The sequence below is a fragment of the Schistocerca gregaria genome, chromosome 6 (genome assembly GCF_023897955.1).
Source record: "Schistocerca gregaria isolate iqSchGreg1 chromosome 6, iqSchGreg1.2, whole genome shotgun sequence".
In the NCBI taxonomy this organism is placed as follows: domain Eukaryota; kingdom Metazoa; phylum Arthropoda; class Insecta; order Orthoptera; family Acrididae; genus Schistocerca; species Schistocerca gregaria.
In genome coordinates, this window is record NC_064925.1 from 62,470,681 (window position 1) to 62,486,317 (window position 15,637).

Genomic DNA, 15,637 nt, shown 5'->3' on the forward strand with positions numbered 1-15,637 from the left:
TTATACACTGCCCGACGAAAGGGGAAAGTAGAAGAAGTGGCGGAGATGCGGAACGAAACTTTGCTGTTTGAGAGGGTGTATCATGTTGAGAGGTGGCATGAGCCCCCTCTCATATTACTATCTTACTCTAAGTAATTCGATTTGAGGAAGTATAGCCGAGTATGGTCATTACTAGGCTAGTATAGAGAACCCATATCTTATGAATATTTTCCTCTCTAATTGCATGCAGTGAAAAGTTGCTATTCCTTCACACGCGGACTTCCCACGCAGCGTCTCTCGTCACCCAGGTGGTCCGGTAACAGGCGAGTTCTCCTGGTCTTAAAAGGGTTATGCAGACAGGTGTGAGGGAGTCGACTGGATGCTGTCCAGACGCCGACGTTGTCATAAGAGCAGGGACGACACGCCCAAAGGGTCCTGAAGGAGCGGCTGGGGCTAGAGATTCCGTTACTTCGCAGAAACTTAGTGAAAACACTTTCTGACGGGCTACCAGAGAGGCGTGGGAATGACTTGGGTTCCCAGGCAGTCTTGGCGGGGAAATTCCCGCGTTTTCTGCAAAATCATAAATGTGGTTGGCTTGCTCAGGGGACAGCTCCGTGATGTAGCAAAATCAGCCCAGGAATTGGCGCCAAGTATCTCCATTGGTGGAATAGTAGTGCTTCGGCAATAGAGTGGAATTTTCCGCCGGTTTTCAAGTTGCTGATTGGAACGTTTAACCACGGCCACTGTCGTGGGGGCGGGAATGTTCTGTGTTCGGCTTGTACAGGTGCTCTTGAGTGTGTCTGCTCTCGCTTTTCAGTTGGTGTAGGTTACACGACTGAGCTCTCGCTGCCTCCCGTTGGCTGTCTAATATACTTTCATTTAATTATAACAGTCTGACGAAGTTGCTCAAGTTTTGACTTCAACGTAACTTTTCGAGTACAGTTGGCAATTGGCCGTTCTGCGTACAAGTGGCCCATCTTGTCTGTCTTCAGCAGTTTCGGCTAAAGTTGACTGTATCAGAGTTACTATGTGACTTCGCTTGTTAAAATCAATCACTGTACCGTCAGTGTTTGTGTAGCGAGCCTTCTTCGTCTCCCTCAGAGGCGCATTTGTGTTGCTAGGAAGTGTTTAGTCTGGAACAAACAGACCACGATAATTTGTTTCGGGCTATACTCACGACATTATCATCACCACAACGGGACGTCGAAGCAACCAGCCATCTCCTCCGGTACGCCAGATCGTGTCCTTCCAGTTAAGGAGACATCTTGGTAATGTATGTCTGCAGCACCGGCAAATCAGGGAATTTTGCTATGTGACAATCAGAGCTCAGGAGAGCGCGCCTGTTCTCGTCTTTTCTAACATGGTTCTGTCTTGGGTGTTCATTGTCTGAGTTCTCACTACTGTAGCAGCAATTTGTGTTGGGTTGCCTGGGTGCTTAAATCTTAAGAGAAATCGTGAGTTTCAAGGAACTGGCTCCACATACCACTTGGTCATAAATGTCACAATCTAGTTTATGGATAACTTCATCTTCACAGCATTTATATGAGTATCCAATTTGACGTATTGTAAATGTTTCATGTGTTTTGATCATTATTTTGAGTTTGGTCATAATAAATCAAATTGTTATTTTGGACAGAACTTTCATTCTGTGGATCGGTAAACCAACTCTTTCATTTCTCACTGCGTTAATGAAACTTTTATGTATCAAAATTAATTTCTATCAAATGAAATTATTGCAGGTGCCAAACTCTTTTCTACTCCACTTGGAGGGTCGATTACAGTCAGCTCGCGTTTCTTCTTAATCCATGTGCAACAGCAAAAGTCGGAGTTAGAAAAGGGGGGGGGGGGGGGCTTAGAGCATCATTTTCACATGAAGATTCTAGAAGAATTTAGTGTTAAATACACTGCTAGCGCCGACACCTCACATTTCAGTTACTGCTAAATCGAGTCCAATGTACGAAGAACTAGGCAGTTTGATGCCACTTATCAATAAAAGGGTGAACATCCTCTGGTCTGATTGTATTCACAGAATCGGTTGGTAGCTGCCTGGCATCGTCTTTGTGCCCCTTTCTGATGCCGGTAGGAAATTGCTGCATGATACCCCTGATCCTGGAACAGTGTTGATAGTTGAGTTAGTTATGTACATTTTCTAAAAGGCTACAATGTGAGGGGTCATGCTGGCAAGGGAGTATAAGTGTGAAATCTTATGGGACTTAAGTGCTAAGGTCATCAGTCCCTAAGCTTACACACAACTTAAACTTAATTATCCTAAGGACGAACACTCACACCCATTCCCGAGGGAGGACTTGAACCTGCGCTGGGACCAGCCACACAAAAGGAGTATATTTCACGCAGATTGTTCATAGACTCACGTGATACATATGGATGAACAGTGTCCTGTTGAAACCTGGCAACAGGACGTTGTCTCAAGAGTTGTAATATATGAGGAAGCAGTATATATGTAAGTGCCAACGGCCTTGCCGCAGTGGTGACGCTGGTTCCCGTCCAGTCACGGAAGTTAAACACTGTCGGGCTTGGCTAGCACTCGGATTGGTCGCCGTCCGGGTCTGCCGAGTGCTGTTGAGAAGTGGTAGCAACTGCCGCAACAACTGACAGTGGCTGGGAGACTGGTGTGATGATCACACGCCCTTCTGTACCTGCATCCAGTAGCGCCTAAGGCTGAGGATGAAATGGCGGTCGGTCGGTCGCCTTTGGTACCTCGGAGCCTATCCGGACGCTGCTTGTTTGTTTTGAGGTCCGTATGTCGTATGCTGCCGTGCCACAAGAGACATTATCCACTCTGCCTTGAAGTCGTACACCTTTCACCATGATGACAGAGGTAACATTGCTGTGTCGCTCCGCAACACTGGAACAATCTGGCCTCTCCCCAGATCGCTGTAGGCAAAACCACGATTCATCCACAAATACAGTCCATCAGCAGTCCATGTTTCCCGACCACAGCACCACTCCAGTTGCGGTCGTTTGCGACGTTATGTTAATGCCGGTCTATGCACGGAACGATAATTCCCCAGTTGGGCTGCTGCTACACTCCGAGCATGTGTGTGAGATGACACTGACAGCTTCAGGGGGCCCATTAACTGTGGCAGGCGCAAACGTGGAGATGTTACTTTACGATGTGATTGGTGCTCAATACGGCGCTCCTACTTTGTGGTTGTCAGTGATCGACCGGAATCATCAAAGTGAGTATGGCTGCCTTCACATATCCATGCACCCATTGTCACCTCCGGATGACACGTGTGACACCTCCCATTACGACCAGCGAAAGTGTTTGTCCTTTTCCTGTCCCCAGCCACTATTCTTCACCTCGTCTAGATATGGTAAAGCGAGACGTCACAGCACTACCTGTTGCTGCAGTCAATATTTGTTGATCATGGCCGCTGCTCGATCTAATTTGAGGCAGACTTACGTTAATAAATTTACATTCAAATTATTACTATCGGTTAGCTGCGTTGTTTAGCGGTTGCCGCCAAAAATGATCATTAACAATAACTAGACCTCCAAACATAGCAGGAACTGTATTTGTAGTTCACGAAAAGCATTAGGGTCACCCATTAGCTGCTGCTCATTGAATTCCAACGGCGACGATACCCACGTCGCAAAGGCATTGAAGAGGCACGTTGACACACAGTGAACGTAGAAAGCCAACACCCAGCGAGACACACATAGCTATGCGTCCGCACTCCTCGACGTTCGCAGAGCGAATGACGCTCCGTGCTGGGGCGCAGCTGACTCCCGGCAGACCGGAAGTGACGCGCTTATCGCTTCCCCCTCCACGGAGCCACAGGCGCTCAGGCGGCCTTATCGCTGACGTCACGCTCTTGGAGTGTGGGATTTAGCCCAGCCGGAGCCTACTAAAACTAGAGCAGTTCAGAATGGGTTGATATCTTTGATTTGCGAACACATGTACACCAAATTAATTATTTAAAAAGTCACAGGGATAGCACGATTTTTTGTCCTTTGAAAATTCTTCCCTTTAATATTAATGTGGAATAAACTATTATCATTATCATCTTTATCCACAGAATGTCCAGTATACAGTTCACTTGTCGTAATAATCTGTTGGAAATCGTAGAACTCTACATCTTATCCTTAATTCGGTTTTTATTAACACAGTTTCTTTGTTATGATTCACTACAATAAGCGGTCAAACTTTAGCCCGATAAAAAATATCCAAACAGGTTCGATAATCGAAAATCAAGTAGCGAAGCGATGTTTTAGAATTAATGATATCGCTCTTTTATCAACTTGGATGTTCGCTGGATGTTGGCGTTATTTCAGTTCGGTCAGGTCTCATAGTTTTGACAGTAAATTCAACGAGCAGAAATTTACTTTTAACTAGTGCTGGTTTCAATGAAGTTGACTATTTCACTGAGTGCCGCACGAACTTGAGAGATGCGTATACTCCAGACTCTGGCGCTGAAAGTTAGCACACTAAAATCTCGAACACAAAGACTCACAGTTGCTAATGACTCCCAGACCCTACAGACTCCCAGACCCGAAAGACGTTAACAATACATGTGATGTGAAACTAAAGGGACGCTCGTTAGAAACTCTTTGAACAAAGCACCTTGCTGCTTTGCTTATAACCCTCTATTCTATTGGCTCTTATTAGTCTTTTACATAATTTTCTCTACTTTAAAACGGGAATTCGTGAATTTATATGAAATATAGGAACTGTTCATGGCCAGTTCGATTAAATTTTAGTTTCGAAAAAGACGAGATGTGTAACGAGCGGTTAAACCCGGAAATATGGGTACTGCACGATTTGAGCGCCCAACCGAGTGGAAATCCACAACTAGGCTCCTTTGAACCTCTGTCTGACGCTGATAGTACTGGCTCACACAAGTGCGCAGTTCAGTGTCTTTCAAAGTTTTCGCCCAATATCTGATGCTGTTCACGCATATTACATAACCTACTAAGCATGATAAAGTATGCGGAGTATAGATGTAGATGTAGATGTTCTCTAGCAGACAGGCTTGTCCGCTATCATCAAGCATGCAACAAGAAATACATTTGCTCATTCATCCTTTCACACAGAAGGGAAGGAGGATGACAGTATCTTATCATAGACACTATATAAAAGAAAGCGCATGTAGGTTCCATATGAGACTGTGTGACATGAATTACATATAAACTGTGTTTTAAAGTGTGGCCTGATCTCCCAGTTGGTGCACATCGACAACGCAGAAAGATACGTAAATAGAGCTTCTTTTCTGTGTTTACTTCGTAGATTCTTACTTAAATTGTATGTGAATTTCGTATAGGAGGTGTAATTTCGAGCTTTAGTTACTGCAATTGTAAATTCAGGCAGATTGAGGCTCAGTCGTTAGGCATTTGTACAGGTTAGTTCATACATACACTCCTGGAAATGGAAAAAAAGAACACATTGACACCGCTGTGTCAGACCCACCATACTTGTTCCGGACACTGCGAGAGGGCTGTACAAGAAATGATCACACGCACGGCACAGCGGACACACCAGGAACCGCGGTGTTGGCCGTCGAATGGCGCTAGCTGCGAAGCATTTGTGCACCGCCGCCGTCAGTGTCAGCCAGTTTGCCGTGGCATACGGAGCTCCATCGCAGTCTTTAACACTGGCAGCATGCCGCGACAGCGTGGACGTGAACCGTATGTGCAGTTGACGGACTTTGAGCGAGGGCGTATAGTGGGCATGCGGGAGGCCGGGTGGACGTACCGCCGAATTACTCAACACGTGGGGCGTGAGGTCTACACAGTACATCGATGTTGTCGCCAGTGGTCGGCGGAAGGTGCACGTTCCCGTCGACCTGGGACCGGACCGCAGCGACGCACGGATGCAAGCCAAGACCGTAGGATCCTACGCAGTGCCGTAGGGGACCGCTCCGCCACTTACCAGCCAATTAGGGACACTGTTGCTCCTGGGGTATCGGCGAGGACCATTCGCAACCGTCTCCATGAAGCTGGGCTACGGTAACACACACCGTTAGGCCGTCTTCCGCTCACGCCCCAACATCGTGCTGCCCGCCTCCATTGATGTCGCGACAGGCGTGAATGGAGGGACGAATGGAGACGTGTCGCCTTCAGCGATGAAAGTCGCTTCTGCCTTGGTGCCAATGATGGTCGTATGCGTGTTTGGCGCCGTGCAGGTGAGCGCCACAATCAAGATTGCATACGACCGAGGCACACAGGGCCAACACCCGGCATCATTGTGTGAGGAGCGATCTCCTACACTGGCCGTACACCTCTGGTGATCGTCGAGGGGACACTGAATAGTGCACGGTACATCCAAACCGTCATCGAACCCATCGTTCTACCATTCCTAGACCGGCAAGGGAACTTGCTGTTCCAACTGGACAATGCACGTCCGCATGTATCCCGTGCAACCCAACGTGCTCTAGAAGGTGTAAGTCAACTACCCTGGCCAGCAAGATCTCCGGATCTGTCCCCCATTGAGCATGTTTGGGACTGGATGAAGCGTCGTCTCACGCGGTCTGCACGTCCAGCACGAACGCTGGTCCAACTGAGGCGCCAGGTGGAAATGGCATGGCAAGCCGTTCCACAGGACTACATCCAGCATCTCTACGATCGTCTCCATGGGAGAATAGCAGCCTGCATTGCTGCGAAAGGTGGATATACACTGTACTAGTACCGACATTGTGCATGCTCTGTTGCCTGTGTGTATGTGCCTGTGGTTCTGTCAGTGTGATCATGTGATGTATCTGACCCCAGGAATGTGTCAATAAAGTTTCCCCTTCCTGGGACAATGAATTCACGGTGTTCTTATTTCAATTTCCTGGAGTGTATTTTGCGTGTTTCCCTTGCGTTATCTAGGCACGGACTCGTGTTGCAGTAACTGTTGTTCAACATCGGTTAGAATGGAGAGGGACTGTGATTGTTGAGTTCGCATGACGGCTGAGTTGGCATCCCTTCGCTCACAGCTGCAGGCAGCGCTGGCTTCGGTCGCGCAGCTTGAGGCTGTTACCTGTGGGCATCACTGTGGGGATCCGGACTTGGGAATCGCGGGGATCTGTCCTCAGATCAGTCTGCCGCTGTGGTTGCCCCGGTTACTGCCTGCAGTGGGGCTGAGCCCTCGCCTGTTGTTGATTGGGACGTCGTTCCAAGGCGTGGCAGGCAGCGAAAGACGTCCCCGGTGCCTTATGAGAAAGCCTCCCCGGTGCGTCTGACAAACAGGTTTCAGGTACTGTCTCTGGCTGAGCCAGATGCAGCTGCCTGCCCTGTTTTAGAGGATGATTCTCAGCCTTCAAGATCCGTGCAATTGCAGAGGGTGGGCTTTTGGTAGTTGGGAGCTCCAATGTTAGGCGCGTAATGGGGCCCCTTAGGGATATGGCGGCTAAGGAGGGGAAGAAATTCAGTGTGCACTCCGTGTGCATTCCGGGTGGAGTCATTCCTGATGTAAAAAGGTTCCTTCCAGATGCCATGAAGAGCACAGGGTGCAGCCAGCAGCAGGTGGTGGCATATGTCGGCACTAATGACGTGTTTCGCTTTGGATCTGAGGAAATTCTCTCTGGATTCCAGCGGCTATCTGATTTGGTGAAGGCTGCCGGTCTTGCTTACGAGATGAAGGCAGAGCTCACCATCTGCAGCATCGTTGACAGAACCGACTGCGGACCTTTGGTGCAGAGCCGGGTGGAGGGTCTGAATCAGAGGCTCAGACGGTTTAGCGACCATACTGGCTGCAGATTCCTTGACTTGCGCCATAGGGTGGTGGGGTTTCGTGTTCCGCTGAATGGGTCAGGAGTTCACTACACTCAGCTGGCGGCTACACGGGTAGCGGAGGCTGTGTGGTGTGGACTGGGCGGTTTTTTAGGTTAGAAGGCCTCGGGAAAGTGCGGGATGGGCTGCAATGTCAAAGGGTGCTTGGCAATTACAGGACTTGCTTGGATCAAGGAACAGTTGGAACTATAGTTGTAAATTGTTGTAGTTGCGCTGGAAAAGTCCCTGAGCTTCAAGCGCTAATAGAAAGCACAGAAGTTGATATCGCTATAGGTACAGAAAGCTCGCTAAAGCCTGAAATAAGTTCTGCAGAAATTTTTACGAAGTCTCAGACGGTGTTCAGGAAAGATAGATTAGGCAGAATTGGTGGTGGAGTGTTTGTGTCTGTCAGTAGTGGTTTATCTTGTAGTGAAGTCGAAGTAGATAGTCCGTGGGAACTGGTATGGGTGGAGGTTATAATTAACAGCCGAACTAAGTTAATAATTGGCTCCTTCTACCGACCCCCAGACTCCGATGATATAGTTGCTGAAAAGTTCAGAGAAAATTTGAGTCTCGTAACAAATAAATACCCCACACATACGGATATAGTTGGTGGGGACTTCAACCTTCCCTCGATATGTTGGCAAAAATACTTGTTCAAAACCGGTGGTAGGCAGAAAACATCTTCCGAGATTGTCCTAAATACTTTCTCCGAAAATTATTTCGAATTTTAAATGGTTGCGAAAACACACTTGACCTCTTAGCCACAAACAATCCAGAGCTAATAGAGAGCATCATGACTGATATAGGGATTCGTGATCACAAGGTCGTTGTAGCTAGGCTCCATACCATTTCTTTCAAATCCATCAGAAACAAACGCAAAATAATTTTATTTAAAAAAGCGGATAAAGTGTCACTAGAAGCCTTCCTAAAAGACAATTTCCATTCTTTCCGAACTGACTATGCGAATGTAGATGAGATGTGGCTCAAATTCAAAGATATAGTAGCAACAGCAATTGAGATATTCATACCTCATAAATTGGTAAGAGATGGAACGTATCCCCGTAGTACACAAAACAGGTCCGAACGCTGTTGCAGAGGCAACGCAGAAAGCATGCGAAGTTCAGCTAAAATTTACAGACGCGCGAAATTTGGCACGTACTTCGATGCGAGATGCCGTTAATAGGTCCCACAACGAAACATTGTCTCGAAATTTGGTAGAAAATCGGAAGAAATTCTGGTCGTATGTAAAGTACACAAGCGGCAAGACGCAGTCAATACCTTCGCTGCGCAGTGCCGATGGTACTGTTACCGACGACTGTGCCGCTAAAGCGGAGTTATTGAACGCAGTTTTCCGAAATTCGTTTACCAGGTAAGACGAATGGAATATCCAGAATTTGAAACACGAACAGCTGCTAGCATGAGTTTCTTAGAAGTAGATATCTTAGGGGTTGCGAAGCAACTCAAATCGCTTGATACGGGCATGTCTTCAGGTCCAGATTGTATAACAATGTTCCTTTCAAATTACTCTGGTACAATAGCTCCCTACTTAGCAATCATATACAACCTCTCGCTCACCGATAGACCTCCACCTATAGATTGGAAAATTGTGCAGGTCGCACCAGTGTTTAGGAAGGGTAGTAGGAGTAATCCATCGAACTACAGACCTATATCATTGACGTCGGTTTGCAGTAGGGATTTGGAGCATATACTATATTCAAACATTATGAATCACCTAAAAGGGAACGATCTATTGATACGTAATCAGCATGGTTTCAGAAAACATCGTTGTGCAACGCACGAAGTAATGGCAGCTATCGACAGGGGATCTCAAGTTGATTCAGTATTTCTAGATTTCCGGAAAACTTTTGAACCGTTCCTCACAAGCGACTTATAATCAAGCTGCAGACCTATGGGGTATCGTTTTAGTTGTGCGAATGGATTCATGATTTCCTGTCAGGAAGGTCACAGTTCGTAGAAATAGACGGCAAATCATCGAGTCAAACTGAAGTGACATCAGATGTTATCCAGGGAAGCGTTCTGGGATCTCTGCTGTTCCTGATCTATATAAATGACCTGGGTGACAATCTGAGCAGTTCTCTTAGGTTGTTCTCAGCAGATGCTGTAATTTACCGTCTAGTAAGGTCAACTGAAGACCAGTATCAGTTGCAAAGCGATTTAGAAAAGATTGCTGCATGGTGTGGCAGGTAGCAGTTGGCGCTAAATAACGAAAAGTGTGAGGTGATCTACATTAGTTCCAAAAGAAATCCGTTGTAATTCGATTACTCGATAAGTAGTACAATTCTCGAGGCTGTCAATTCAACTAAGTACCTGGGTGTTAAGTACCTGCCACGCCTTGGAACGACCTCCCAATCAACCACAGGCGAGGGCTCAGCCCCACTGCGGGCAGCAACCGGGGCAACCACAGCGGCAGACCGATCTGGGGACAGACGGGACGAGGTTGACCTCCCCGTGATACCCAAGTCCGGCTCCCCACAGTGGTGCCCATTGGCAACAGCCTCAAGCTGCGCGACCGAAGTCAGCGCCGATTGCAGCTGTGAGCGAAGGGATGCCAAGTCAGCCCTCATCCGAACACAGCAGTCGCAGTCCCTGTCCATTCTAATCGATGTTGAACAACAGTTACCGAAACGCGAGTCCGTGCCTAGATAACGCAAGCGAAACACCCAAAGAATGTATCAACTAACCTGTACAAATGCCTAACGACTGCGCTACAATCTGCTGAATTTACGATTACAGTAACTAAAACTCGAAATTGCACTTCCTATACTAAACTCACACGCAATTTAAATAAGAATCTACGAAGTAAACACTAAAGCGCGATGCTACAACTGTCAAATACTATAATACGCCCGAAATATATGTATTAAACAATGCAAGTACCCTAAAACACGCAAAGAAATTAATTAAACTATCTAACAAACAAGTAAGCTAGGGTTATACGACTTGCTGCTGCAGCTGCTTATCCAACGGCGGAGGAAGCACATGTGGTTCCAACATGACGGGGCGCCGGCACATATCAGTCGTCGTGTGCGTCGATTCCTGGACCGACGGTTCCCAGAAATGTGGATTGGCAGAGGTCAGATATGTCCCCTCTGGACTTTTTTGTGTGGGGAGAGATGCGCAACCTAGTTCATGCGACTCCTGTTGCATCAGAAGACGATCTGGTTTCCCGTATAGTAGCAGAAGCGGGAACAATTCAGGTACTTTTGGGGTTTTGGCCGTGCCGGACAGAATATGATCCGACATATGTAATCTTTGTTTACGAGTCAATGGAAGCATTTTTGAAAATCTACTGTAACTGAAAAAGGGTTGTGTTAAAATGTTGTCTCTTGGTCATAAAGAAATGGAAAAGCGTTTGTTGCTTTAATTAATTTGCCACCAGTTTAAATACACCTCATAGGAAAAAATGACATTTGGGAAAAATATTTGTTTTGATGTCCCCTACAACGTCCCAGAGTTTGTCGGTTCAAATACTTTTCACCCTGTATATTGAAGCATACAATGAACAACAAAGTAGGCGCTAGAGGATGGCGGGAGGTGAAGGAAGAGGCGTTCAACACGTAATATTGGATATGGGCGAGAATAACGTAAGAAGACAGGGCAGGGAAAATGTGACTGAAGTAAAGGAAGCAGGATTGATGGTCTAAGGGGACTGAGAAAGGAGAAGTGAATACAAAATAGGAGAGCGTATAACCAGAGGGTGAGTCAAATGAAAACCTTAAATTTGTAATAACAAATCGGAATTTCGCACCATTATCCTGTAAGTTGGTAAGCGTGCTACAAACAGCGTGCAGAATGGCCTGTAGGTGGCAGCATAGTGCACATGTACACATAACGTCGCAGTGTCAGTATAACGATGGCCGCCACACTTTCGACTTGCACCAGAGAAGAACAGCGTTCTGTTATTCGGTTTTTGCGTAGTGAAGGTATGAAACCTGTTGAAATTCATCGATGAATGAAGGTTTATTACGGTGATGCATGTTTGTCACAGCAGCAAGTTTACGAATGGAGTAGGAAGTTCGCAAATGGTGTGACTTCAGTGGAAGATGCTCCTCGTCGAAGTCAGGCACAACGAGTTGTGTCTCCACAGAACACTGCAGAAGTCGAAGCCGCAGTGAAGGGAAACCAGCGAGTGACACTGAATGACATTGCAGCATGTTTACAGATTAGTCAGCATACCACATTGTGCATGATGTCCTCCAGTTTCACAAAGTGTCTGCAAGATGGGTGCCACGGCAGCTCTCCTGAAATGAAAGAACGACGTGTTGATGCTTGTGAAGAACTTCTTAGGCGTTTTGCACGAGAAGATGATGATGGCTTCCTTACAAGAATCGTTACAGGGGACGAAACCTCGGTTCACTTCCACCAACGGGAAACGAAAAGAGCCAGCAAGGAATGGCGCCATTCCTCATCACCAAAACCAAAGAAGTTTCGAACAGAACCATCAGGAGGGAAGGTTATGCTGACTCTCTTTTGGGACGAAAAAAGCGTCATTTTGGAGCATTACATGCCTAGAGGGACCACTGTCACCAGAGCATCATACACAGATCTCCTGAAAAAATCATCTGCGGCTTGCAATCAAATCAAAGTGACATGGCTTGCTGTCAGCAGGTGTTCTTTTGTAACATGACAATGCAAGGTCCCACACTGCCCGTACAACAGTTGCAAAAATCACAGACCTGCATTTTGAGTGTCTTCGTCATTCACCATACTCACCAGACATTGCCCCAAATGATTTCCATATGTTTGGACCACTCAAAGACCCAATGGGACTAAAGAAGTTGCGTTCTGATGAAGAGGTACGCCACGCGGTGCATGAGTGGTAGCGCGGCTACCAAAAGAATTTTTTTCTAAAGGAATTTATGCACTTTGTAAGTGCAGGAGGACTTGCACTGAGCGTGGAGATATTAGGTTGAAAAGTGATACAGCTTTGTACCACTTCTGCACAATAAATAATAATTAAAAAAATATTTAAGTATTTCATTTGACTCACCCTCGTACTAAGTGTATGATCACTTAAAAATTTGTGAAGAGAACAGAGGATGTTTATTAGGCACTACTAAAAATATGATAAATAATATCGTGTGGATCCTTACGATATGAAGGTTTATGACTACACTCCATTCTAACGCTTAGTTGCACAATCATCTAATTTCACGGCACTAGGGTTTACTCGAAATTAAAAGAAATATAGTTAGCTCGTTCTCTGAAATCGAAACCAGAACCTCAGCCTGAAGAAAGAGCCAAGTTAAATACAGAGAGTCAATCACTGAACTACATGAAATAAAATCGTCATAACGTTTGAACAGTTTGCGTTAGGACGTTCCAACTGCACAGTTGGCCTCCGGGCATGATGGGAATTAGTATGGTTTGGTTCAGCGAAAAAACCCACTTTATTTGTGTGGGACTGCTAATCCGCATTTCAAGATCGAGAAATCCTTTAAACACAACGGGTGACTTCGTAGTGTGCAATGTCCATCCTCGGGATAATCGGTACTATAGTCCTTGATGGCACGGTTAGTCCCGAACGGTACGTGAAGTTTTTGAAAGATGATTTCATCTCCATTATCCAAAGCGACCCTGATTTCGACAAGATGTGGTTCATGCAAGATGGAGCTCCGCCCCATCTAAGTAGGAGTGTGTTTGATGTCCTGGAGGAGCACTCTGGGGACCGCATGTTGGCTCTGAGGTACCAGGAGACCACTGGCGTGGGCCTCGATTCGACACCGTATTCTCCGGATCTGAACACATGCGACTGCTTTTGTGCGGGTGTATTAAGGACAAGGTCTTCAGCAAAAGCCCCAAAACCATTGCTGAGCTGAAAAACAGCCATTCGCAAAGTCATCGACAGGATCGATGTTGCGACACTTCAGCGGGGCATGTAGAATTTCGCTATTCGTCTGCGCCACATTGTCGCCAATTATGGCAAATATATCAAACATATCATGACCTAAATCCGAATATCCGTAGTGACGCTTACATATTGCATAAAGTGTGTGCACGCAGTAGTTTGCAACTACTTTAGGTCTTTTTTCTCATTTTAGTTCAATAATTGCCACGGTACGTCGATCAGCATTTAAATCCACGGTGAATCCGCACTCTTCCCGGTGCACATTGTGCCATGGTCTTGGTGGATAGTAAGGCAGGGCCGTTTCTAGTACTAGGCGAGACGTGGCGGCCGCCTAGGCTGGCAAAGTTTTAGTGGCAGCAACAGGCAGAACAAATTTTTTCGAATCAAAAAGCAAAAAAATTGAGCAAACGAGGAGAAAAAAAGGGAAGTTAAGCGTACGGAGCAGTTAATTAGTCTTCACTTACTTTCACGAACGTAAACGCATTAACTCTACCTACATCAAACTACAGCAGCCGCTACTGAGTGCCAAACGGACACAAGAACGACCTCGATTCATTTCTGTTGAGGTCTGGAGTGAAGCTCAAGCATCGTCCCGATGCCGGTCCTTCTGTTTCTTTCTGAATCCGCATATTAATTGTTAGGCGTCAGTTGTACCAGTTGGTTCTGTTGATATTTTTAGTTCTACCGCACTATTATTTCCTGTGGGTAACCGATCAAGTATTCCCGAGCTAGGTTTTGCACTTCTTTTTCGAAATTTCTAAAATTAGTAGTAGCAAACGGCAGTTCATCGTACCCATACAAGAAAATGAATTAGTATCCTACTGTTGGCCTCTGAGTGTGAGACTCGCAGCATGATAAAAGAACGACACTGTCTTTTCTCAAACAAACTTGATAGCACTGCTATATTAACTTGAGTATTAGTTTAAAATGTTCACCACATCTTCCTGTTTCAGCTATTTTGGGAAATTTCAAAAATTCAGATCAAAAAATAAGAACGAAGGACATTTTGGTGTCCAGAATCAGTTTAAAGGAATTGAGGACAAAGCGTGAAAACTGAGGATTGTGTCCTCATGATGAGGATGTCTGGTCACTTTAGTTTAATGATTTAAAGTATAATAGTATTATTGCAGTGTTCTGCGCCGGCCGCTGTGGCCGAGCGGTTCTATACCCTTCAGTTCGGAACCGCGCTGCTGCTGGGGTAGCAGGTTCGAATCCTGCCTCGGGCATGAATATGTGTGATATCCTTAGGTTAGTTAGGTTTAAGTATTTGTAAGTCTAGGGGACTAGTGACCTCAGAGATTAAGTCCTATAGTGCCTAGTGGCATTTGAACCATTTGCATTGTTTTGCAATTGGATGTTGGTGGTGGTGGACGGAAGCGCGGGATGTCGGGGAAACCGACGTTAGCCGCCATCTTTCTATTCTCGACTAGGGCGGCAAAATATCTAACAGCGGTCGCGCTATTACGACGTAAAGTCAAGCGCCGGCACGAGAGTCGGTAACGATACAGAAGAGACGGCTGTGAGAAGACGTCAGACAAATGGCTCTGAGCACTATGGGACTTAACATCTGAGGTCATCAGTCCCGTAGACTTAGAACTACTTAAACCTAACTAACAGCACACACATCCATGCCCGAGGCAGGATTCGAACATGCGACCGTAGCAGCAGCGTGGTTCCAGACTGAAGCGCCTAGAATCGCTTGGCGACAGCGACCGGCGAAGTCAGACAATCGCACGCTGACCGACCCCTCTCCAGGACGACAACGCTACAGCAGTGGCACCTATACGAAGAGGACATAAGCGCCGCAACCGACTGGGACGCCCCAGTTGAATAGCAGCGACTCGGCTAGAAGCGTCAGCCCTCGCTTGTACCCTCTATGTATCTGAGAAAAAGAATGGTTCAAATGGCTCTGAGCACTATGGGACTCAACTTCAGAGGTAATTAATCCCCTAGAACTTAGAACTAGTTAAACCTAACTAACCTAAGGACATCAGAGACATCCATGCCCGCCCGGGTTTCCGGGTTCGATTCCCGGGGGGGTCAGGGATTTTCTCTGTCTCGTCATGACTGGTT

General features: G+C 46.4%; 1 protein-coding gene across 1 annotated transcript in view; it reads left to right on the forward strand.

Annotated features, from left to right (window-relative positions):
* Positions 1-15,637, forward strand: part of LOC126278612 (uncharacterized) — a 1,203,842-nt gene that overhangs the window by 979,389 nt on the left and 208,816 nt on the right. The window lies entirely within an intron of this gene.